Source organism: Tamandua tetradactyla, chromosome 10, assembly GCF_023851605.1.
Source record: "Tamandua tetradactyla isolate mTamTet1 chromosome 10, mTamTet1.pri, whole genome shotgun sequence".
Taxonomy (NCBI): Eukaryota; Metazoa; Chordata; class Mammalia; order Pilosa; family Myrmecophagidae; genus Tamandua; species Tamandua tetradactyla.
Window position 1 is genome coordinate 90,035,497 of NC_135336.1, and position 23,034 is coordinate 90,058,530.

The 23,034-nt window shown below is 34.6% G+C and overlaps 1 protein-coding gene across 1 annotated transcript in view; it reads right to left on the reverse strand.

Annotated features, from left to right (window-relative positions):
• LOC143648055 (keratin-associated protein 19-7-like) overlaps positions 1 to 23,034 on the reverse strand; it is an 87,429-nt gene that overhangs the window by 16,610 nt on the left and 47,785 nt on the right. The window contains exon 2 of the mRNA XM_077117666.1: positions 20,695 to 20,730. The gene's annotated coding sequence lies outside the window, so the exon portion shown is untranslated. The remainder of the gene's footprint in view (positions 1 to 20,694; positions 20,731 to 23,034) is intronic.

The following is a 23,034-nucleotide window of genomic DNA, read 5'->3' on the forward strand; positions in this document are numbered from 1 at the left end:
TTCTTTCCTATTCTTTCTATGCCTTCATATTTACCCTATCATTTCAGCTTTTGTATTTCTTTTACCTATTCTAGGCCCCGTATTTATTTTTAACTCTCAGGATATATAGTGCTAGTCTCTACTAAAACATCAAATCCTTATTAAGCTCTTAGAAGCACTAACAGAGGGGAGAACTACATGTGAAGACAGAGGCAGAGATTGAAGTTCTGCAACTGTAAGCTAAGGATGCCAAAGGTTGCTGGCAAACCTCCAGAAGCCTCGAAGAGGCAAAGAAGGAATCTCCTCTAGATCCTTCAGAAAGTGTTGTTCTACAGAAATTCATTTCAGACTTTTTGACTCCAGAATTGTGCCACAGCAAACATCTTGTTGTTTTACACCACCTAGTGTGTGGTGCTTTGTAATGGTAGGCTTTGAATACTAGGACAGCACCTTTCAGTACATCTGGTATAGTATAAAACAAGGATTGAATGACTTCTAATGTCCTTAAAGGTATGAACTGTGCCTCTGTAGGGAATGGAAAATCTCTCACTGGTTCTGAACAGTAAGGATTTAAAGGAAGAATGGACTCAAATGGGTTTCTGACTTTGAAGAATCATGTAACTATTATTAATTTTTTTTGGTTCTTTTTTTTCCCTAAATTACACAGTCATCTATGCCAATCATGCCCTGAACCCCAAAATGTTTCTTTTGCCTCTTTCCAGTCAGTATCGGTCCTAAGAAGTTACTACCTTTTTAACTTTTAACACAAGCTTCTGTAGATTATAGCAATAATTTTCTAAAATGGATGGCAAAAATAGTCACATCACCAATGAATGAGCACCCAAGTTGCACCACATCAGTGATAAGAGTAGTCATTTTCCCATCCTTGAAGGTTGACCATTCTTGTGGCATGTAATAATATCTGACAGCTAAATATTGAGCACATTTACATATCCTTATTGAACATTGATATATAGATAGTTTTAAGTAATTGCTCGATTATTTTGTCCATTTTAACTGGTTTGCAAAAGCTCTTTACAAACTTGAGTACAGGTATTTTGTCAGATCTTCGTATAAAATATAGTTTCTTCCAGTGCCTGGTTTGTTTCATCACTTTAAAACTCTGTTCCTATATGAACAGAAGTTGTTATTAGAAAGTCCAATTTGTTAGACTTTCCTTTCATATTTATACTTTTTGTCAAATTAAGAATCTTCTGAACATCTCACAACTTATTTGATTCTTTTGACTGCTCCTTTCAGAAAGCATTTGATTTTTATTGATTATGTTAAAAATGAGTCGATCATTTGAATATTTTACCCTCATAAATCAACCAAAAACATAAATCATGAGTAATTCAAACTGGTACGGATGCCAGATCCTATCTACTTAACCCTACCACATCTTGCATCTGTGGCCGGGTTTATGACCCTGTGTCAATCCATTTATACATTTTCTCTAGCATACATGACAGCTTTTCCCTGGAAGGAAACACAATCTTAATCTGTTCTCTTAATTCTATAACAAATTGATGCAATCTAGCAATAAAAATACGAAGTGTGATACAAATCCATTAGCCTAGTAGTATTAAATGGTTTCTCCAAATAATTATATTGATCACTGTACTCCTTTAACTGTATAATAAGCCTTTCTGCAGAGTGAGATTTTATTAATCAGTTTAGCAGTAAAATGTCTACATAATAAATTCTGTTATACTTAGTCAAACTAGGATGTATAATCTTCCAGTGGTGACACTAGCTATATTAACCCTGAACTATCATGTTCACCTCACCTGAACTGACCTCATACTATCTGACCTAGCAAACCCATCCATATGTTCAATATATACCACTGAGTTTTTAAACACATTATGATATATTTTTTAAAAAATCGAGCTTAGATCTAGCACTACATACAGCTTTATTTTTCTGCACACAAGATGAGAAATACAATGAATGGGATAGTAATCCTGGTGACGTAGAAGGCCTGCTACTCTGTAAAATCTTGTTCTCATCTTGACTCAGCCAGTCATGCGGCTTTAGATCCATATTAAATCACATCAATTTTTGAGGTCTTTTTCCTCTGAGATGGTGTCTGGATATACACTGCGTAAACTTTTTAATGTCACCGCGACTCGAAAATTCTTTCATTATATTATCATCATGGTTTTACTGAATTTGGATATCTCAAGTAAAAGCATTCATTTTTCTTTCAGTGCCTAAATATATAACTTATTATTTTTTAAAACAAACATGCTATATAATATATTTTTCATTAACAAATAGTTACTTGAACTACTAACAAGAAATGGCCATAGTTTTGACAACAGTGGTTAAATGTGGTTCAGCAATACAAGAGTCCAGCTAGGATGTGGTATAAAGCTTCCAGCCAGCCATAGACTCCATGTAGATTACTCCACAGGTGATTACAGAGAATTTCCATCTTGAATTGCAAAGTCTTCAATATGCTGATCATATTGAAGAACAGTGCCATGTCACCCCAAGGTAGATCAGGAAGAAAACACGATAGAGTTTCACAAAAATTATGCTTACTTTCACTGTAGATATATAGATATATTTTGGTCTATCACCAATTTTTCTTATCATTAAAAGGGCCATGCGGTGGTTTGGCATTGTTAGTATCCAGAAAAGGCCATGTTCTTTTAATACATTCCTGTGGGTGCAGACCTATTGTGGGTGGGAACTTCGGTTAGGTTATTTCAATTGAAATATTACCCAGCCCATTCAAGGTGACTTTTAATCCTTTTTTTGATTTCCTTTGCAGGGAGATAAGAGACAGTAAAAGCCCACAGGCTCATAAAAGGAAGCCCAGAGAAGCTGAAAGGAAGCCACCTAAGCCAGAAGCTGTAAGCAATGAAACCCATGAGAGAAGGAGCAGATACATTGCCATGTGAGTTCCCAGGTGGCAGAGGTGTCTGGCATGACAGTGGCCTATCCTCAGAGTCCAGGTATCATCTTGTTGATGCCTTACTTGGGACATTTTCATGCCTTAGAACTGAAAATTCTAAGTTAACAAATCCCACTTGTAAAAGCCAATCCATTTATGGTATATTTCATTCTGGCAGCTTTAGCAAACTAAACCATGTAAAATAAACATAGATTTTAAACATTAAGAAAAGTATTTATTTTTTCTGTTGGCTTCAATTTTGGTATTCAAGTATTATTACCATCATATCTAAATGAGTTGATATTTCAGCGCAGATAAGTATACCAAAATTATCTAAAAAATAATTGACATGAGGATCTCATCTAATATTCAGAGAGTGAACACTTAATTTCAATGAAAATTATGATTTACATATCTACTATTAATAAGCCTGCATATGTGTACACAATCATTTACTTTATGATATGTGTATATATGTACATTTAGATTTTCCAGGAGTAACATGTTTTCTCATTTGGGTATAATTATGAATTATATTGATATTTGTGAAATAAAAAAAAAACACAGGAATTATATGAAATTAGGATAATTTATTGCAAAGGGAACAGAAAAATCCCATACAAGCTATTATGAATGATAAAAATCCTGAGAACGTTAAAAATTAATGATTTTGATTGTGACTTTGACAAGGCAGAATTTTTTTTCTTTTGCATGGTCAGGCACCAGAAATCGAACCCAGGTCTCCAGCATGCCAGGCGAGAATTCTACCACTGAGCCACCATGGCCTGCCCAACTGGGTAGATCTTGATGGGTTCAATCTTTGGAGACAGGTTTGATCAATTCACTTTGGCCTCAGAGGTTGGTCTCCCAAGGTAGGAACTCAGTAGAATCTGGAGAAGCAGTGTCCACCATAGCAGGACGGGTGGTAGCAGTCGTATACGTGGCCTCCATGGCCACAGACGTATCCGTGGCCTCCGTGACCACAGCTGTGTCCATAGCCTCCGTGACCACAGCCACAACCCCAGACATAACCCAGGCCTGTGAAGCCTCCAGAGCCATAGCCCAGGCCTCTGTAGTGGTTGCCATAGTAGCTCATATTGTCAGGGCTGGTGGGTTTGGTTGGCTCTTGCAGGCAAATCTTGAAGGTGAATGTTGGCACATGTACAGGGCTGCTTATATACCCTGGTCAGAGCATGGGGTCAACCATGTGACCCCACCTTCTGTGTTATTCTAATTATTCCACCTATTTGTCACCACTCATCTATTCACTGTCCCCTGAAATAGTGAGAGGCCCTCACACTCATTAAACTGTTTTAGCTTGCGTTGTTGCTTAGGCAGTGTGCCCCTTAGGAGTTATTGCATCACTTTATGAGGAAGAATTGCTCTATCTTCAAAGTCTGAATATGCCCATCCCTAAATGGAATTCTTCTTACAAGGTATATTGCACCAATCACATTTCATAATATTGTGGTTTTCAATTAAAGTTGTCTTTAATTCTGGCATTCCTGTGCTCTCTCTGCCCCAGCCACAATTTAAATCAATGAAATGAATCGTATTTAAGGATCTACAACATAATGTATTCTTTAAAATCATCACACTCCACAGGATGAAAAAGGAATTACATATTTTTTTTAAGATATAAGGAACAATTTTAAAGCCTGAATGTGTTAGCTTAATTGTCATAAAGGATTTCCTGAAAAAAAAATTGGATGCATAGAAAAAACTTTCTATACTTTTAAAACTTGGGCAATGCTAATCTGAATGATATTTTGCTTTGCACACTTCTTGTAAACTAAGCACAATTTTTGCTTAATAATAGCATGAGATAATATTGTTCAGAAACTGAATTCAAATGAAAATAATCATAATTATTCATAAGCACCCTTAAAAGGTGATCTAAAATCTTTTTAAATCCTGACCTTCTTCACTGCCCTGGTAGCTTTCCAAGGTACTTTCAAAAATGCAGATTGTATATACTACCCTAACTTTCCATTTATCGTGTACTGACGTCCTCTCACTGCCTGTATCTGAAGTCTCACACATTCTCTTTGAAGATATCACCCCACCTCAATTCTTTTGCTATCTATTAGGCTATAGTATTTAGGTGAAATTGTGAAGGATGTAAACTTTCTTCTTTTCATCCATCAATTTTCATCCTATCTGTATTTTATTCTTTCCTCTTCTTTTCTCTTACGGCTTGACTTTTACCATATTGTATTAGCTGTCGTATCGCTTTCATTCTACATATGTTGTTTACTTACAGTTTACTCTCAGGAGATACATTTCTACTCTTTACCAAAATATCAAAACTTTATGACGATCTTCGGAACAAGGAGAGAGGTGTGAATTTCTTTTGCAGAAAGAGGCAGAGATGAAGTGTGGCAATTACAAGTTAAATATTCCAAATTTTGCTAGAAAATCACCAGAAACCTCGAGCATGCAAAGCTATCTTCACCTGTAGATCCTTCAGAAATTGTGGCCTTGCCAACATTGAGTTCAGACTTCTGGGTTCTGGAAATGTGCAATGTAAATATCTGTGTTTTAAATCATTTAATTTGTGACACGTAATTATGGCTGTCTTTGGACTCTAACACAGTACTTTTCAATAAATTGTATATAGTAGAAAATGCATGTTTTTAAAGGTATGGACCATGCTTTCCATGGGAGAGACGGTCTCGCTCAGTTCCTGACCAATAAGGATTTAACACTGGAATGGACTGAAATGGCTTTCTGGCTTTGAAAGTATATATAGCTACCATTTCATTTCCTTTGGTTTCTTCCTTTCCTTTCTTTTTCTCTTTCTCTCTCTCTGTCTCTCTCTCTCTCTTGCTTTCTTTACCTTCTCCTTCTCCTTCTTCAAACTGTATAGTTTCCTATAACTAGTTTACCCTAAGCACCAAATTTCTCTTTTGCTTCTTCCCCATAATATCGCTCTTGGGAGAGAGTCATCTTCTAACTTTTAACAAAAGCTTCATTAGAATATATCAATAACTTCCAAAATTGGTTTTTAAATTACAGTTCCATTAGCAATGTGTGAATTTTTAGGTGACCAACATTTGACACTAATGGTCATTTTCAGACTCCTTAATTTGACCATTCTTGTGAACATGTAGTAATATTTAATGTCGTTTGAACTTAAGTGTTCAGAGATATTGGACACATTTACATATGCTTGTTGGACATTTATATATCTTCCTTTTTAGTGCATATTCAATTTTTTGTTCATTTCAATGGGTTCATAGTATGTTACATTTGTTTTGTAGAGACTCTTTACAACCTTGAATACAAGTATTTCATCAGATCTATACATAGAAGATAGTTTTTCCAAATATGGAGTTTGTTTTATCACTTTAAAATAGTGTCTCTATGTGAACAAAAGTTCTTAAAATTAGTCTAATTTTTTTAGCCATTTCCATTTACGTTTAATTTTTTTCATAAGTAAGGCATTTTGACATCTTGTGTATTACTCCTTAATTCTTTTGGCTATTCTCTTCAGAAAATGTTCCATTTTTTATTGATTGTTTTAAAAATTATGATAGTTCATAATATGAATATTTTGTTCTCATTAAATCAACCTAAGGCTCTAAAATCACAGATATTTCAAGCAGGTTAAAGGATGTCACACTCTGACCAGTAAACTCTGACAGCTCTTGCATCAGTTGTAGGGCTGATGGCCCTGGTGATAATGCATTGATACATTTCCCCAGACCAGGTGACAGCTTTTCCCTGGAAGGAAACATATTCTGGACCTGTACTCTTTTTCCTGATGAAATCAAAGTAGTCTTGCAACTAAAGGAGCATAAAGTGTGGTGCCAACGCACTTCCTAGGAGTCTTAAATGGTCTTTCCAAACATTTGTAATGGTTATTGTGCTTCCTTAGCTATGCTAAGCCTTTGTTCACACTGATAAAGTCATTTTCCTCTTTGGAAATAACGGATAAAATTAGAGGCTAATTAACAAAATGATGTTTAATTTTACTGTATAGATAGAGATGTGTTTTGCTCTACTCACCATTCCTCTTATCATTAAAATGAACAAATACACATAAATTTTCCACAAAACATACTTATTCTTCATGATGTCCTCAACTTACGTATGACTATACATATACTTACATATCTATATGTACATTTCAGTACGGAATATAAATAGCAACGCTATTTATAAAAAAATAATTGAAATGAAAAAGATCTCACCAAATGTTCAGAGTAAGAAAATTTAATTTCAATGGAGATTATCATTTACATATCTATAGGGATTCATGCATCTATACACATAATTATTTCATTTATAATATATGTTATATATGCACATTTGGATTTTCCAGGAGTACCTTGTTTTCTCTTATGGGTATAATTATAAATAATCATTTTGGTATTTGTGAGTTAACTAAAAATAAAAGCCATCTCTGTTCTTTCAAATTAGGATAATTTATTGCAAAGAGATCTGAAATCTCACAGTTAGAAAGCACAAAGGAGACACGAGCAGGCTGTTGTGAAATGATAAAAATTCTGAGAATCTTAGAGATTAAATGCTACTGACCTTCACTTTGTCCAGGGAGATCTTGGTCTATTCTCTGCAGTCATTTCTGGTCAATCCCTTTTGACCTCAGACGTTGGGCTCCCAGGGTAGGATTTCAGGAGAAGCTGGAGAAGTGGCAGCCACCAAAGCAGGATGGGTGGTAGCAGCCATATCCGTGGCCTCCATGACCACAGCCGTATCCGTGGCCTCCCTGGACAGAGCCGTAGCCCAGTCTGGGGAAGCTACCGCAGCCATAGCCCAGGTCTGTGAAGCCTCCATAGCCATATCCCAGGCCTCTGTAGTGGTTGCTGTAGTAGCTCATATTGTCAGGTCTGGTGGGTTTGGTTTGCTTTTGCAAGCAAATCTTGAAGATGGATATCAGCATGTGTACAGGGCAACTCAAGTGCAATGGTTAGAGCAGGAGGTAAACCATGTGACCCCATCTTCTGTGCTATTTTAATTATTACACTTACTTGATGTCATTCATTTATTCACTGGCCCCTGAAACAGGGAGAGGCCCTCACACTCATTACACTGTTTGAGCTTGCAATGTTGCCTATGCAGTGTGCCCCTTACAAGTTATTGCATCATTTTATAAGAAACAATTGCTCTGTCTTCAAAGTCTAGATATGCCCAACATTAGCAGGAATTCTTCGTTCAGGGCATACAGCATCAATCATATTTGATAGAATTGCATGTGCAATTAAATTTTTCATCATCTCTGGCATTCCTAGCATCTGCGCCTCAGTCACAATTGAAATCAAAGAACTGCGTCAAATTTAATGATCTAAGATTTATCATACTCTTTGTTTCAAGTGTAATTTTTGAAGTATATTCATATACTATAAAAATCTAACCAAAATACTCAACCTATGGTTCACAGAATCATCACATGCTTGCACATTCATTAACATGTTCAATCTCAGAATATTTTCATAACTCCAGAAAATGAAATAGAAAGAAAAAGGAAAAGCCCAAAGATTCCATATCTCTTACTCTACCCCCCTTATTCACCACTAGTTTTTCATTCTACCCAATTTAAAGACATGCAAGATAAAGTAACTAAAGCAGTGTAGTATTGTCAGATATATGTATCAGTGGAGCAAGAATAAAACATCCATAATTGGATCCATACTAACATATACAACAAGATTTTCTGTCTTGTTTTGTTTTTATGCTGTACAGTTATACAATTATTATCAAAGATCAGAGCTATTGGATTACAGTTCAACAATTTCTGGTATTTCCTTCGATCTATTCTAATACAAAAGAAATAAAAAAGAAGTATATATATCAAACATATATTCATATATATACACATATAAAGTGAGTCAGAATTCATAAACATTTGTTAAATCTAAATTTCTCCATTACACCTTCTCCCTCTCATTTGATCATCCTCTTAATCTTCAGGGATACCTGGGAAATGACCATTTTCACTTCTTTGTGCTGGAAACTGTTATTGACGTTCTGTGTAGAGGTTATCATAACCTTTTAAATAACAACATTCCTTCAGATATAAAAGGTAATTGTCTAACTCTTTTCAGAGGTAAGGGATCATTTGAAAGCATGGAGGTGTTAGCTTAGTTGTCCTAAACTTCAGTAGGGAATTCCAGAAAGAAAGTGGATCTATTTTTTCTATAATTTTAGAAATTTGGCCATCCTAATCTAAATGCTGTTTTGAGTTGGACACTATCTTGAAAACTAAGCACAATTTTTCATTAATAACATGAGATTAAATTGCTCAGAACCTTTGATCAAATGATTATCACATTTTATTTCATAAGTCATTTTAAAAATGGATCAAATGGACCCTCTTCACTGGCATGATATCTATATAAGGTGTTTCTGAAAATGCAGATTGTATCTACTTCCCTAACTTTACGTTCTTCGTTTACTGAGATCCTCTCACACAGTATCTCTCTTACACATTCTCTTGGAAATTTCATCCAGATTCAATTCCATCCTTTATCCATTAGACTATAGAGGCCAGGTGAATTTGAGAAGTACGTAAAATTTCTCTTTGACATCTACCAATTTTTATCCAGTGTATATTTGAATATTTCCTCTTCCTTCCTCTCATGTCTTCACTTCTACCATAATTCTTAGCACTTGTCTGTCCTTTACCAATTCCATGCACTTTATTTGTATATATGTATTTTACTTGCAGGAAACACAGTACTAATCTTTTCCAAAACATTGAATCCTTATAATAGTCTAGAAACACAGACAGAGGGGAGAATTCCAAGTGAAGACATGCAGCTATTGAAGTGCTACACCTGCAAGCTAAGGATTCCAGTTTGCTGAAAAATCACCAGAAACTTAGAAGAATTAAGTAGGGACCCTCAAGGCTTTCAGAGAGACAAAACACTTCAGACTTCTGTGCTAGAGGACTATGCAGAATAAATATCTTTTTTTTTTAACATCTCATTTGCAGTGTTTTGTTATGGTAACCCCTGGATGTTAAAATAGTACTTTTCAATACATACTGTGTAGGAGAAAACAAGGAGTATGTTGAATGGATGAACAGCTTCTAATGTTCTTAAAAGTATGGATCATGCATCTTAGGGGCATGGACAATCTCTCACTGGCCCTGAACAGGGAGAATTTATAGGAGGAATGAGCTCAAAAGACTTTTCTGTGATGAAGGAACTTGTAACCATCATTTCATTTGCTTTCGCTCTTCTTTTTTTCCTAAAAAATATATCATAAGCAGCAAGCATACCTACACCCAACATGCCTCTTTTACTTCTTTCCAGTCAGTATTGCCCATAAGAGGTAACTATGCTTTTAAATTTTTTTTTTTTTTTTTTTTTTTTTTTAGAAGGAAGGAAGGATAGAAGGAAGGAAGGAAGGAAGAAAGGGAAACATTTTTAAACATTTTCTTGTTTTATTGTATTCTGTTTCTCCGTTTTTGTTACATGGGCTGGGGCCGGGAATCGAACCGAGGTCCTCCGGCATAGCAGGCAAGCACTTTGCCCGCTGAGCCACCGCGGCCCGCCCTTTAAATTTTAACAGAAGAGTCAATAATGTGTTATAAAAAGTTTTCCAAAATAGTTTTCAATCATATAGTTAAAAACGTTTCAGAAATGTATAAGATTGCATTTGCTGCACATTTGTGATAAGACCAGTCATTTTCAGACTCTTGAATTTTGACCATATTTTTGTGAACATGTAATCATGTCTGAAGACGGTTTTAATATTTTTACCTAAAATGAGTGGTGATATTGACCATGTTTACATATACTTATTGGATATTTAAATATCTTCTTTTTAAGTGGCTGGTTAATTTGTCCATTTTTATTGGATTTGCAGCAGTTATCAGTTTATAAAAACTCTTTTCAAACTCGAGGAGAGTTATTTTACCAGGCCAATGTATAGAAAATATTTTCTCCCAATATGTGATTTGTTTTGTCTCTTTAAAATTGTGTCTATAAAAATGAGAAAAGGAAAATAATTTTAAAAAATGAATACAGGTCAATATAAGAAAGTCCAATTTCTAAAGCTTTTCCTTTTGTACTTAATTATTTTTGTCCTGATTTTGAAATGTGGCTATTTCAAATCTCACTCATTAATATTTTCATCAGCTCTCTTCAGAAAATGTTCAATTTTCAATGATTGTTCTAAAAATTATAAATTGATAATTAGATTATTTGGTTTTCATAAACCAACCAAAGCTATAAAATCACAAATTAAACAGATATAATGATCTCAATCTCTGGCTGTCATATTTTGGCACTTGAAGGGCTGATAACCCTGTGATAATATATTGATACATTTTCTCTAGACCAGGCATAGAAGGAAACATATTCTGGAAAAGTCTCTTAATTTCAGATCAAATCAACTCAATCGAGCAATTAAAAGTATAATAGTATGTTACAACTGTATTATCCCAGAAGTCCTAAATGGTCTCTCACGTAGTTATACTGATTGTTGTACTACTTTAACTATACTAAGTCTTTCTTCAACTTGAGATGCTATTGACCAGTTTGGGAGTAAAATGTCTATATGATATCTGTTTATTTAGATGTAAGTAAATAAGATGTATAATCTTCCAATGGTGATACAGAGCTATATCTACCCTGAACTATCAGTTGTTAAGCTATAGACTGTCACTGGAAAGATGTGAAATAATTAGCATATTACTGAGCAAACAAATATTTTATCTTTAATAAATACCTCTGAGTTTTTCAAATGCATTGTGATATTTTAAAAAGAGAGCTGGAATTTAGCACTTTTTTATAGCTTTACTTTGCAGCACTCAAGATGAGAATCTGCAATGAATGAGACAGCCTGGTGTAGTAGAATGTCTGTTATTCATAATCTTGGTCTCATTTTACTCTGCACTCATGCGGTATTGGTACCTTATTCAATCATTTTAATTTTTCAGGTCTTTGTCCTCCGAGGTAGTTTTTGCATAAACACTGTGCAAAGTTTTAATGTCCTTGCTAGCTCGAAAATTCTATCATTACTTTATTGCCATGGTTGTACTGAATTGGGAGAACTCAAGCAGAAGCATCCACTTTTGTTTCAGTGCCAAATGTATGATTTATTATTTTTCTTAGCAAGGATACTTTATAGCATACTTTTCAGAGGCAAATATGTAATTGCAATGTCCTACGACTAGTAAGAAATGTCCTACTTTTGCACAATTGCTGTTACATGTAGGTCAGGATGACAAGACTCTAGCTAGGATGTGGTTTAAAGCTTCAGGCCAGCCATAGCTTCAACAGGGATCACTTTAAAAGTGATTGCAGAAATTTAAAAATATCCAAGTAAAATTGCAAAGTCTTTCAATATGTTAATGTTGAAGAACAGTAGAACATTGCCATGTCATACCATGGCAGATTTGGAAGAAACAATGACAGAGATTCACATAAATGATCTTTAATTTCACTGTAGGTTTAGAGGGAGGTTTTGGTCTATCACCACATGCTCTTACTATTAAAAGGGCCAAATAGGACACTGGCCATGCAAAAAAAGAACAAATAAAAACTAATAATAATTTAGAAAGAGCCAAATAACATAAATTTTTATTCTAAAAACCAACCAAAAATATTTATTCTAAATTTTGATCTATAAATGGCTTTTTCAGTGCTGAATATAAATAATACTATCAAAAAAATTGATGTGAAAATATCTCAGTGTTCAGATGACAAAACCTTCATTTCAACGGATTTTGAGATTTACATTTCTCTGCGGGTATGCATCCATATATGCGCATAAATATATATCACATAGATTTTCATGGCGTAGATTGTTTTCTGATTTGGACAATTATATACTACCATTTTGACATTTCTAAGTAAAATAAAAATTAAACCCAAGTTTGTTATTTGTATTAAGATAATTTATTGCAAAGGGAACAGAGGAATTCCATAGTTAGGAAAGCACAAAGGAGATATGAGCAGGTTGTTATCAAATGATAAATATTCTGAGGATCTTAGAGACCAACTGCTTTTCACCATGGCATCCTCCAGGGAGATCTTGATTGATCTTTTCTTTGAAGACAGATTTGGTCAATCCCTTTTGGCCTCAGAGGTTGGGCTCCCAGGGTAGGATTTCAATAGAAGCTGGAGAAGTGGTATCCACGAAAGCTGGATGGGATGTAGCAGCTGTGTCCGTGGCCTCCGTGACCACAGCCATAGCCCAGGCCTCTGTGGTGGTTGCTGTAGTAGCTCATATTGTCAGGGCTGGTGGGTTTGGTTGGCTCTTGCAGGCAAATCTTGAAGGTGAATGTCACCACGTGTACAGGGCTGCTTATATACCCTGGTCTCCTTATTGTGACCCCACTTCTGTGCCATTTTAATTATTCCACCTACTTGTCAGCACTCATTTATTCACTTTCCCCTGAAACAGGCAGAGGCACTCACAGTCATTAAACTGCTTGAGCTTGTGTTGTTGCCTAGGCAGTGTGCCCGTTAGAAGTTATTGCATCACTTTATGAGAAGAAATTGCTGTATCTTTAAAGTTTAGATACGCCCAACATTAACAGGGATTCTTCCTTCAGGGCATATTACATCAATCATATTGGATAAGAGTTGAATGTATAATTAAATTTTTCATCATCTCTGGCATTCCTAGGATTTCTGTGCCTCAGTTATAATTTAAACCAAAGAACTGTGACAAAATTAATGATCTAAGATCTATCGTAATCTTTTTTTTGAAATGTAATTTTTGAGATATATTCATATACCACACAATATCCAAATTACTCAACTTGTGGTTCATAGTATCATCACACGGTGTTGCATTCATCAACGTGTTCAATCCAAGAATATTTTCGTTCCTCCAGAAAATGTAATAAAAAGAAACAAAAACCCAAAGTTTTTTGGTTTTCTCCTTATTGTACCCCCCTTATTCGCCCCTCGTTTTGCATTCTATTCAATTTACAGATACATTATAAAGATAAGGTAACTAAGGCAGTGATAATATATATATATATTAGTGGACCAAGAATAAAACATCCAGAATTGGATCTATACTAACATGAGCAACAGGCTTTTTTGTCTTGTTTTTTTGATCATTATCAAAGACCAGGCCTACTGAATTACAGTTCAACAATTTCTGGCATTTCATTCTATCTATTCTAATACACAAGAAACTAAAAAGAAATAGCATATATTATAAAATGAGTCAGTATTCGTAATCATTTGTTAAATCAGAATTTTTCCATTACACCTTCTCTCTCTCATTTGAATGTCTTCTTAATCTTCCGGGATACCTGGGCAATGACTATTTTCACTTCTTCGTGCTGGAAACTGTTGTTGATGTCATGAGGTAGAGATTATCATAACTTTTTAAATCATTCATTCCTTCAGATAAAAAAGGTAATTGTCTATCTCTTTTCAGAGATAAGATAGAGGTGTTAGTTTAATTGTCATAAACACCAGTAAGGAATTCCAGGAAGAAATTAGATCTATTTTTTTTTCTATAATTTTAGAAGTTTGACCATCCTAATCTAAATGCTATTTTGAGTTGGACAATATTTTGTAAACTAAGCACAATTTTTGCTTAATAATATGAGATGCAATCACTCAGAAACATAATCAAATGATAATAATCACATTTTATTTCATAAGCCATTTTAAAAATGGATCAAATATTCACTTTTAAAATCTGATCCCTCTTCACTGGTATGGTATCTATATAAGGTGCTTTTAAAAATGCAGATTGCGTCTGCTTCCCTAACTTTACGTTCTTCATTTACTGAGGTCTTCTCACACATATATCCATCTTAACACACTCTCTCGGAAATTTCACGCAGATTCAATTCAATCCTTTATCCATTAGGCTATGGAAGGTAGGTGAGTTTGAGAAATATGAAAAATTTCTCTTTGACATCTACCAATTTTTATCCAGTGTATATTTGAATATTTCCTCTTCCTTCCTCTCATGTCTTCACTTCTACCATAATTCTGAACATTTTTCTGTCCTTTACCAATTCCATGCACTTTATTTATGTATATTTTACTTGCAGGAAGCACAGTACTAATCTTTTCCAAAATATTGAATCCTTATAATAGTCCTGAAACACATACAGAGGGGAGAATTCCAAGTGAAGACATGCAGCTATTGAAGTGCTACATCTCAAGCTAAGGATTCCAAAGTTTGCTGAAAAATCACCAGAAACTTAGAAGAATTAAGTAGGGATCCTCTAGGCTTTCAGAGAGACAAAACACTTCAGACTTCTGTGCTAGAGAACTATGCAAAAGTAAATATCTGTTTTCCTAAACACCTAGTTTGTTGTGCTTTGTTATGGTGACTCCTGGATGTTAACACAGTACTTTTAATATATACTGTGTAGGAGAAAACAAGGAGTATTGTTGAATGTTCTTAAAAGTATGGATCATGCATCTTAGGGGCATGGATAATCTCTTTGGAAGAATTTATAGGAGGAATGACCTCAGGTGGTTTTTTGGTGTTGAAGGAACCATTGCTTTACTTGCTTTGGTTGTTTTCTTTTTTTTCTTTTCCTAAAAAAATAAAATCAGAAACAGTAAGCATACTCTACACCCCAACATGCCTCTTTTACTTCTTTCCAGTTAATATTGCCCCTAAGAGACAACCATGCTTTTAAATTTTAACACAAGATTCAATAAAGTGTTATCAAAATTCTTTCAAAATGGTTTTTAATTATATAATTAAAATGTTTTGGAAACGTATGAGATTCCAGTTGCTTCACATTTGTGATAAGACCAGTCATTTTCAGATTCTTGAATTTGACCATGTTTTTGTGAACATGTTTTAATGTCTGAAGATCATTTTAATATTCACCTAATGAGTAGTGATACTGGCCATGTTTACATATGCTCATTGGAAATTTATATATCTTATTTTTAAGTGGCTGGTCAATTAATTTGTCTATTTTTACTTGGTTTGTAATAGGTTATTATTGGTTTACAAAAACTCTTTATTGAGAGAGTTATTTTGCCAGACCTATGTATAGAAAATATTTTTTCTCAGTATGTGGTTTGTTTTAGTTCTTTAAAAATGAACAGAGGTTAATATGTTCAATTTAAGAGGTCCAATTTCTAAAACCTGTCCTTTTGTGCTTAATTATTTTTGTCCTAATTATGAAATTTGGCTATATCAAATCTCATTCATTAATACTTTGCTCTCTCCAGAATATGTTCCATTGTTATTGATTGTTCTAAAAATTATGAGGAGATAATTAGAATATTTGGTTCTCATTAAACGAACCAAAAGCTATAACATTATAAATAAATCAAACAGATATAATGATTTCACTCTCTGACTATGTCATATTCTGCCACTTGTAGGACTGATGACCCTGTAATAATACATTGATACATTTCTCTAGACCAGGTGATAGAAGAAACGTATTCTGGAAAAGTCTCTTAATTTCAGATCAAATCAATGCAATCTAGCAATTAAAGGCATAATATTCTGATACAACTGCATTATCCCAGTAGTCTTAAATGGTTTCTCCAAATAGTTGTACCAATTGCTGTACTTCTTTAACTAAAATAAGCCTTTCTTCAAATTGAGATGCTATTGCTCAGTTTGGAAGCAAAATATCTAAATAAATCTTATGTTTTCTTTAGTAAAAATAAGATGTGTAATCTTCCAATGATGATACAGAGCTATATATACTTTGAACTGTTAATTGTTATGCTATAGATTCTCACTGAGAATGAGTCAAATGACTAGTGTATTACTCAGCAAACAAATGCTTATCTTTAATAAATACATCTGAGTTTTTCAAATGCATTGTGATATTTTTAAAGTAAAGTTTGGATTTAGCACTTTTTATAGGTTTATTTCTCAGTACTCAAGATGAGAACACTGCAGTGAATTAGATAGCCTGGTGGGGTAGAGTGCCTGTTATTGATAATCCTCTTCTCATTTATACTGTGAAACTCATGTGGTATTGGTACCTTATTAAATCATTTTAATTTTTCAGGTCTTTGTCCTCTGAGGTAGTCTCTGCATAAACACCGTGCAAAGTTTTAATGTCCTTGCTAGCTCAAAAATTCTATCATTACTTTATTGCCATGGTTGTACTGAATTGGGAGAACTCAAGCAAAAGCATCCACTTTTGTTCCAGTGCCAAATGTATGATTCATTATTTTTCTTAGCAAGGATACTTTATAGCATACTTTTCAGAGGCAAATATGTAATTGCAATGTCCTACAACTAATAAGAAATGTCCCACTTTTGCACAATAGTTGTTAAATGTAGGTCAGGATTACAAGACTTCAACTAGGATGTGGTTTAAAGCTTCAGACCAGTCATAGCTTCAACAGGGATTACTTCAAAAGTGATTACAGAAATTTAAAAATATCCAAGTAAAATTGCAAAGTCCTTCAAAATGTTGGTATTGAAAATCAGTGCTGTGTTATACCATGGCGAATCAGGAAGAAACAATGATAGAGATTCACATAAATGATTTTTAATTTCACTGTAGGTTTAGAGGGAGGTTTTGATCTATCACTTCTTGCTCTTAGCATTAAAAGGGCCAAATTACAAGAAATTTGAACAAAATAAAAAATATTTATTCTAAATTTTGGACTATAAATGGCTTTTTCAGTGCTGAATATAAATAACACTATCAAAAAATTGAAGTGAAAATATCTCATGTTCAGATTGTAAAAATTTCATTTTAATGGATAGAAGAGTCACATATTTCTCTACAGGTATGCATGCATGTATGCATATAAATATATATCACATAGATTTTTATTGAGTAGATTGTTTTCCTATTTGGCCAATTATATACCACTATTTTGATATTTCTAGGTAAAATAAAAATTAAACCCAAGTTTGTTATATATATTTGGATAATTTATTGCAAAGGGAACAAAGAAGTCCTATACTTAGGAGAGCACAAAGAAGATATGAGCAGGCTGTTGTTATTAAATGATAAATATTCTTAGGATCTTAGAGACTAAATGTTTTTTATCATGACATTGTCCAGGGAGATCTATTGGTCTCTTCTTTGCAGACAGATTTGGTCAATCCCTTTTGGCCTCAGAGGTTGGTCTTCCAGGGTAGGATTTCAGTAGAAGCTGGAGAAGCAGTATTCACCAAAGCTGGATGGGTGGTAGCAGTTGTATCTGTGGCCTCCAGGACCACAGATGTGTCTGTGGCCACCATGACCACAGCCATAGCCCAGGCCTGTGAAGCCTCCATAGCTATAGCCCAAGCCTCCGTAGTGGTTGCCGTAGTAGCTCATATTGTCAGGGTCGGTGGGCTTGGTTGGCTCTTGCAGGCAAATCTTGAAGGTGAAAGTCAGCACATGCACAGGGCTGCTTATATACCCTGGACAGAGCATGGAGTCAACCATGTGACCTCACCTTCTGTGCCATTTTAATTATTCCACCTACTTGACATCACTTATTTATCCACTGTCCCCTGACTCAGGGAGAGGCCCTCACACTCATTAAACTGCTTGAGCTTATGTTGTTGCCTAGGTAGTGTGCCCCTTATAAGTTATTGCATCAGTTTATGAGGAGAAATTGTTGTATCTTCAAAGTCCGGATATGCCCAACCCTAAATGGAATTCTTCTGACGGAAATTTGATACTTCCGATATGTAGTATCAAATACATATTTGGTAGTATTGTGTTTTTCAATCAAATTTTTCATCATCTATGGCCTTCCTAAGATCTTTGGGCTTCAGTCACAATTTAAATCAATGAAATATATCTTATTTAAAGATCTGCAATCTCTCATAGCCTTTTAAATGATCTGAGTCCATGGCATAAAAGACAATTGTGCATCTCTTTCAGAGATAAGAAGCCACATGAAAGCCTGGAGGTGTTAATTTAAATGTCATAAGCACCAGAAAGGAATTTCAGTAAAAAAAAAAATGAATCTATTTTTTCTATAATTTTAGAACTTTGGCCATCCTAATGTAAATGCTATTTTGCTTTGCACATTATAAGCTATGCACAATTTTTGGTTCATAACATGAGATTTCTCAGAAATTGAGTTGAACTGAAAATAATCACTACTTTATTTCATAAACATCCTTAAAATGTGATTAAAAATTCTCTTCTTGAATATAGATTTTCTTCACTGCCATGGTAGCTATCCAAGGTGCTTCTAAAAATACAGATTGTATCTGCAACCCAGACTTTGTGTTCATCATATGCTGATGTCCTCTCACACATGTATCTGACCTCTTACACATTCTCCTTGAAAATATCACTCTACTCCCATTCCATGGTTATGGATATGGTTGTTAGGTGAATTTTTGAAATATTTAAAATTTCTCTTTTTGATCCATCAATATTCATCCAATCTATATTTGATTCTTTTCTCTTTCTTCCTCTTATGATTTCACTTTTACCATGTTATATTAGCTCTTGTATTTCCTTTATTTATTCTATGCACTTCATTTATTTATATTTTACTCTCATGCAATTCATTTCTATTCTCAACCGAAAAATCAGATTTTTATGAAGTTCTTAGAAGCATGGAGAGAGGGGAGAATTCCTTGTGTAAGAAAAGGCAGAAATTGAAGCACTGCAATTGCAAGCTAAATATTCCAAAGTTTGCTAGAAAATCACCAGAAACCTAGAGCAGACAAAGAGAGATTCTCCTGTAGATCCTTCAGAAATTGTGGCTTGCCAACATTGATTTCAGATTTCTGGGCTCCAGAAATGTGTGATGATAAATATCTGTGTTTAAGTCATCTAATTTGTGGCACATTATTATGACTGCCTTAGGACTCTAACACGGTAGTTTTTAATACATCCTGTTGTTCTAGTTTGCTAGCTGCGGGAATGCAACACACCAGAGACGGATTGACTTTTAATAAAAGGGGATTTATTTTGTTGGTTCTTCAGAGGAAAGGCAGCTAACTTTCCACTGAGGTTCTTTCTTACGTGGAAGGCACAGGATGGTCTCTGCTGGTCTTCTCTCCAGGCCCCTGGGTTCCAACAACTTTCCCCGGGGTGACTTCTTTCTGCATCTCCAAAGGCCTGGGCTGAGCTGCTAGTGCTGAGATGAGGAATGCTGAGCTACTTAGCAGTGCTACGTTGCAATCTCTCATTTAAGCACCAGCCAATTAAGTCAAACATCACTCATTGCAGCAGACACGCCTCCTAGCTGACTGCAGATATAATTGGCAACAGATGAGGTCCACATACCGTTGGCTTATGTCCGCAGCAACAAGACTAGGTATGCTCACCTGGCCAAGTTGACAACTGAATCTAACTAACACACCTGTGTAGTAGAAAACACATGGTTTTAAAGGTATGGGCCATGCCTCTCATGGGAGAAGACAATCTTTCTCAGTTCCTGACCAATAAGGATTTACCAGTGGAATGAACTGAAATGGCTTTCTGGCTTTGAAGGTATATATAGCTACCCTTTCATTTCCTTTGGTTTCTTCCTCCCTCCCTCCCTCCCTCCCTTCGTCCCTTCCTGCTTGACTCTTTATCGCTTTCTCTAATACAAGCTCCATTAGAACGTATCCATAAGTTCTCAAATTTGCTTCTAAATTACAGTCCCCTCAGAAACGTATGAGATTTCAAGTTCTTTGACATTAATGGTCATTTTCAGACTCCTTAATTTGACCATTCTTGTGAACATGTAATAATATTTTAATATTGTTTAAATATTAAACTCTTAAGTACAGAGATATTGAACACATTTACATATGCTTATTGGAAATTTATATATCTTCCTTTTTAGTGTCTATCCAATTATTTTGACCATTTTAATTGCTTTTGTAATATGTTATTGTTGTTTTGTAAAAGCTCTTTACAAAGTTGAGTACAGGGCAGTGCAATGGTAGTTCAGTGGCAGAATTCTTACCTGCCATGCCGGAGACCCGGGTTTGATTTCTGGAACCTGCCCATGCAAAAAATAAAAAAAAAAACAAAGTTGAGTACAGGTATTTTGTCAGACCTACATATAGAAAATATTTTCTCTCTGTATGGAGTTTTTTTCTTCTCTTTAAAGTGGTGTCTATAAACAAAAGTTCTTAAAATTAGATAGCCCAATCTTTTAGTCATTTCCATTTATGTTTAATTTTTTATCATAATGAAGAAATTCTGACTATCTCACATATTATTCCTTAATTCTTTTGTTTGCTCTCTTCTGAAGCTGTTCCATTTTAATTGATTGCTTTAAAAATTATGATGGTTCATAATATGAATATTTTATTTTCATTAAATCAATGTAAGGGTCTAAAATCACAGATATTTCAAAGAGGTTTAAGGATGTCACATTCTGACTAGAAAACTCCAACAGCTCTTGGGTCAGTCGTAGGGCTCATGGCCCTGGGATAATATGTTCTTACATTTTCTCCAGGCCAGGTGACAGCTTTTTCCTGGAAGGAAGCATATTCTGGACCTGTACTCTTAATTCCTGATCAAATCAATGCAATCTTGCAATTAAAGGCTCATTAGTGTGGTACGAACACATTATTCCATTAGTCTTAATCCAATCAGTTGGACTTGATTCAATCAATTGAAGACTTTTAAGGAAGGGAGAAGAGAGAATTTTCACTGCTTCTTCAGCCAGTGAGCCTCTCCTGTGGATAAACCCGCCACAAAATGTCCTTGCAGTAATGTTTATGCCACTATTTGCCTGACCAGACAACTGGACACCATCTGGCCAAGTCGACACTTGAACCCAACCATCACAATTAATAAGTCTTGCTTTTTTTTCAGCTTTGTAGTATCTTCCTCAGGCTGTGAAGATATTGCTCTGTATGAGAATATAATAGTTCTAAGTGTAATTAAGTTATATGGATTAAAGTTCCTTTAATTTGAAGTCCCCAAGCTCTTACTATTTTGCTCTATGCTGTGAAGATACAAGTGCAAGAGCAAGTGAAAAGGCCTGACTGAGTTTTTTGTTTTACCTATCTTCTTGTATAAATAAATCTACCAAAATGTCCATCAACAGACGAGTGGATAAACAAACTGTGGTATATACATACGATGGAATATTATGCAGCTTTAAGACAGGATAAACTTATGAAGCATGTAATAACATGGATGGACCTAGAGAACATTATGCTGAGTGAGTCTAGCCAAAAACTAAAGGTAAAATACTGTATGGTCCCACTGATGTGAACTGACATTCGAGAATAAACTTGGAATATGTAATTTGTAACAGAGTCCAGCAAGAGTTAGAAACAGGGTAAGATAATGGGTAATTGGAGCTGAAGGGATACAGACTGTGCAACAGGACTAGATACAAAAACTCAAAAATGGACAGCACAAAAATACCTAATTGTAAAGTAATCATGTTAAAACACTGAATGAAGCTGCATCTGAACTATAGGTTTTTTTTTTTTTACTATTATTATTACTTTTATTTTTTTCTCTATATTAACATTCTATATCTTTTTCTGTTGTGTTGCTAGTTCTTCTAAACCGATGCAAATGTACTAAGAAACGATGATCATGCATCTATGTGATGATGTTAAGAATTACTGATTGCATATGTAGAATGGTATGATTTCTAAATGTTGGGTTAATTTCTTTTTTCCCGTTAATTAATAATAAAAAAAAAGTACGTGCTTGTACATTACATCAATAAAAATAAAAAAAAAGAAATCTAAATCTTTCTAATAAAGACACGATCTTGATAATTGGGTTTTCAAAGTATTCAATATTCATTTGCCTTCAAATATAGCTAAACTAGAAAGTGAGAAATAGAATATTGTATAAAATAAAATTTTAATAATAAAAAGTAAAAGGAAAACAGAAAGAGGTAGTAAATCTAAGAGAAGAAATGAATCCTTGTAAACACAGCTATAAATTGTAGCTATTCATGGAAATATGATTAGAACTTTTGAGATAGATCTCAAATTTAGAAAAATACAGTGGAAGAGAATACGCATGGTGGAACAGAACGCCAGGATTCATATGAAGTTCTTTCTGGTTTTGGCTCTGATACTTGCAATGTCTATAATGCTAGATAATCTCCAGTAGGTCCAACTCTGCACTTCTTCAAATCTGTTAATTATCCTTCTATTATTGCATTTCACTAACTCAAACATAAAAAACATCAGTTTATATGATTCTGTGAATATGTCATTCAGTTTGGTGACACTAACTCATATTTAGATATTTTGTATTTTCTTTTAATTAAGGGAAAGTGCAAGCAATGGGATGCTTGCTGTTTGGTGGGTGGTAATTGAAA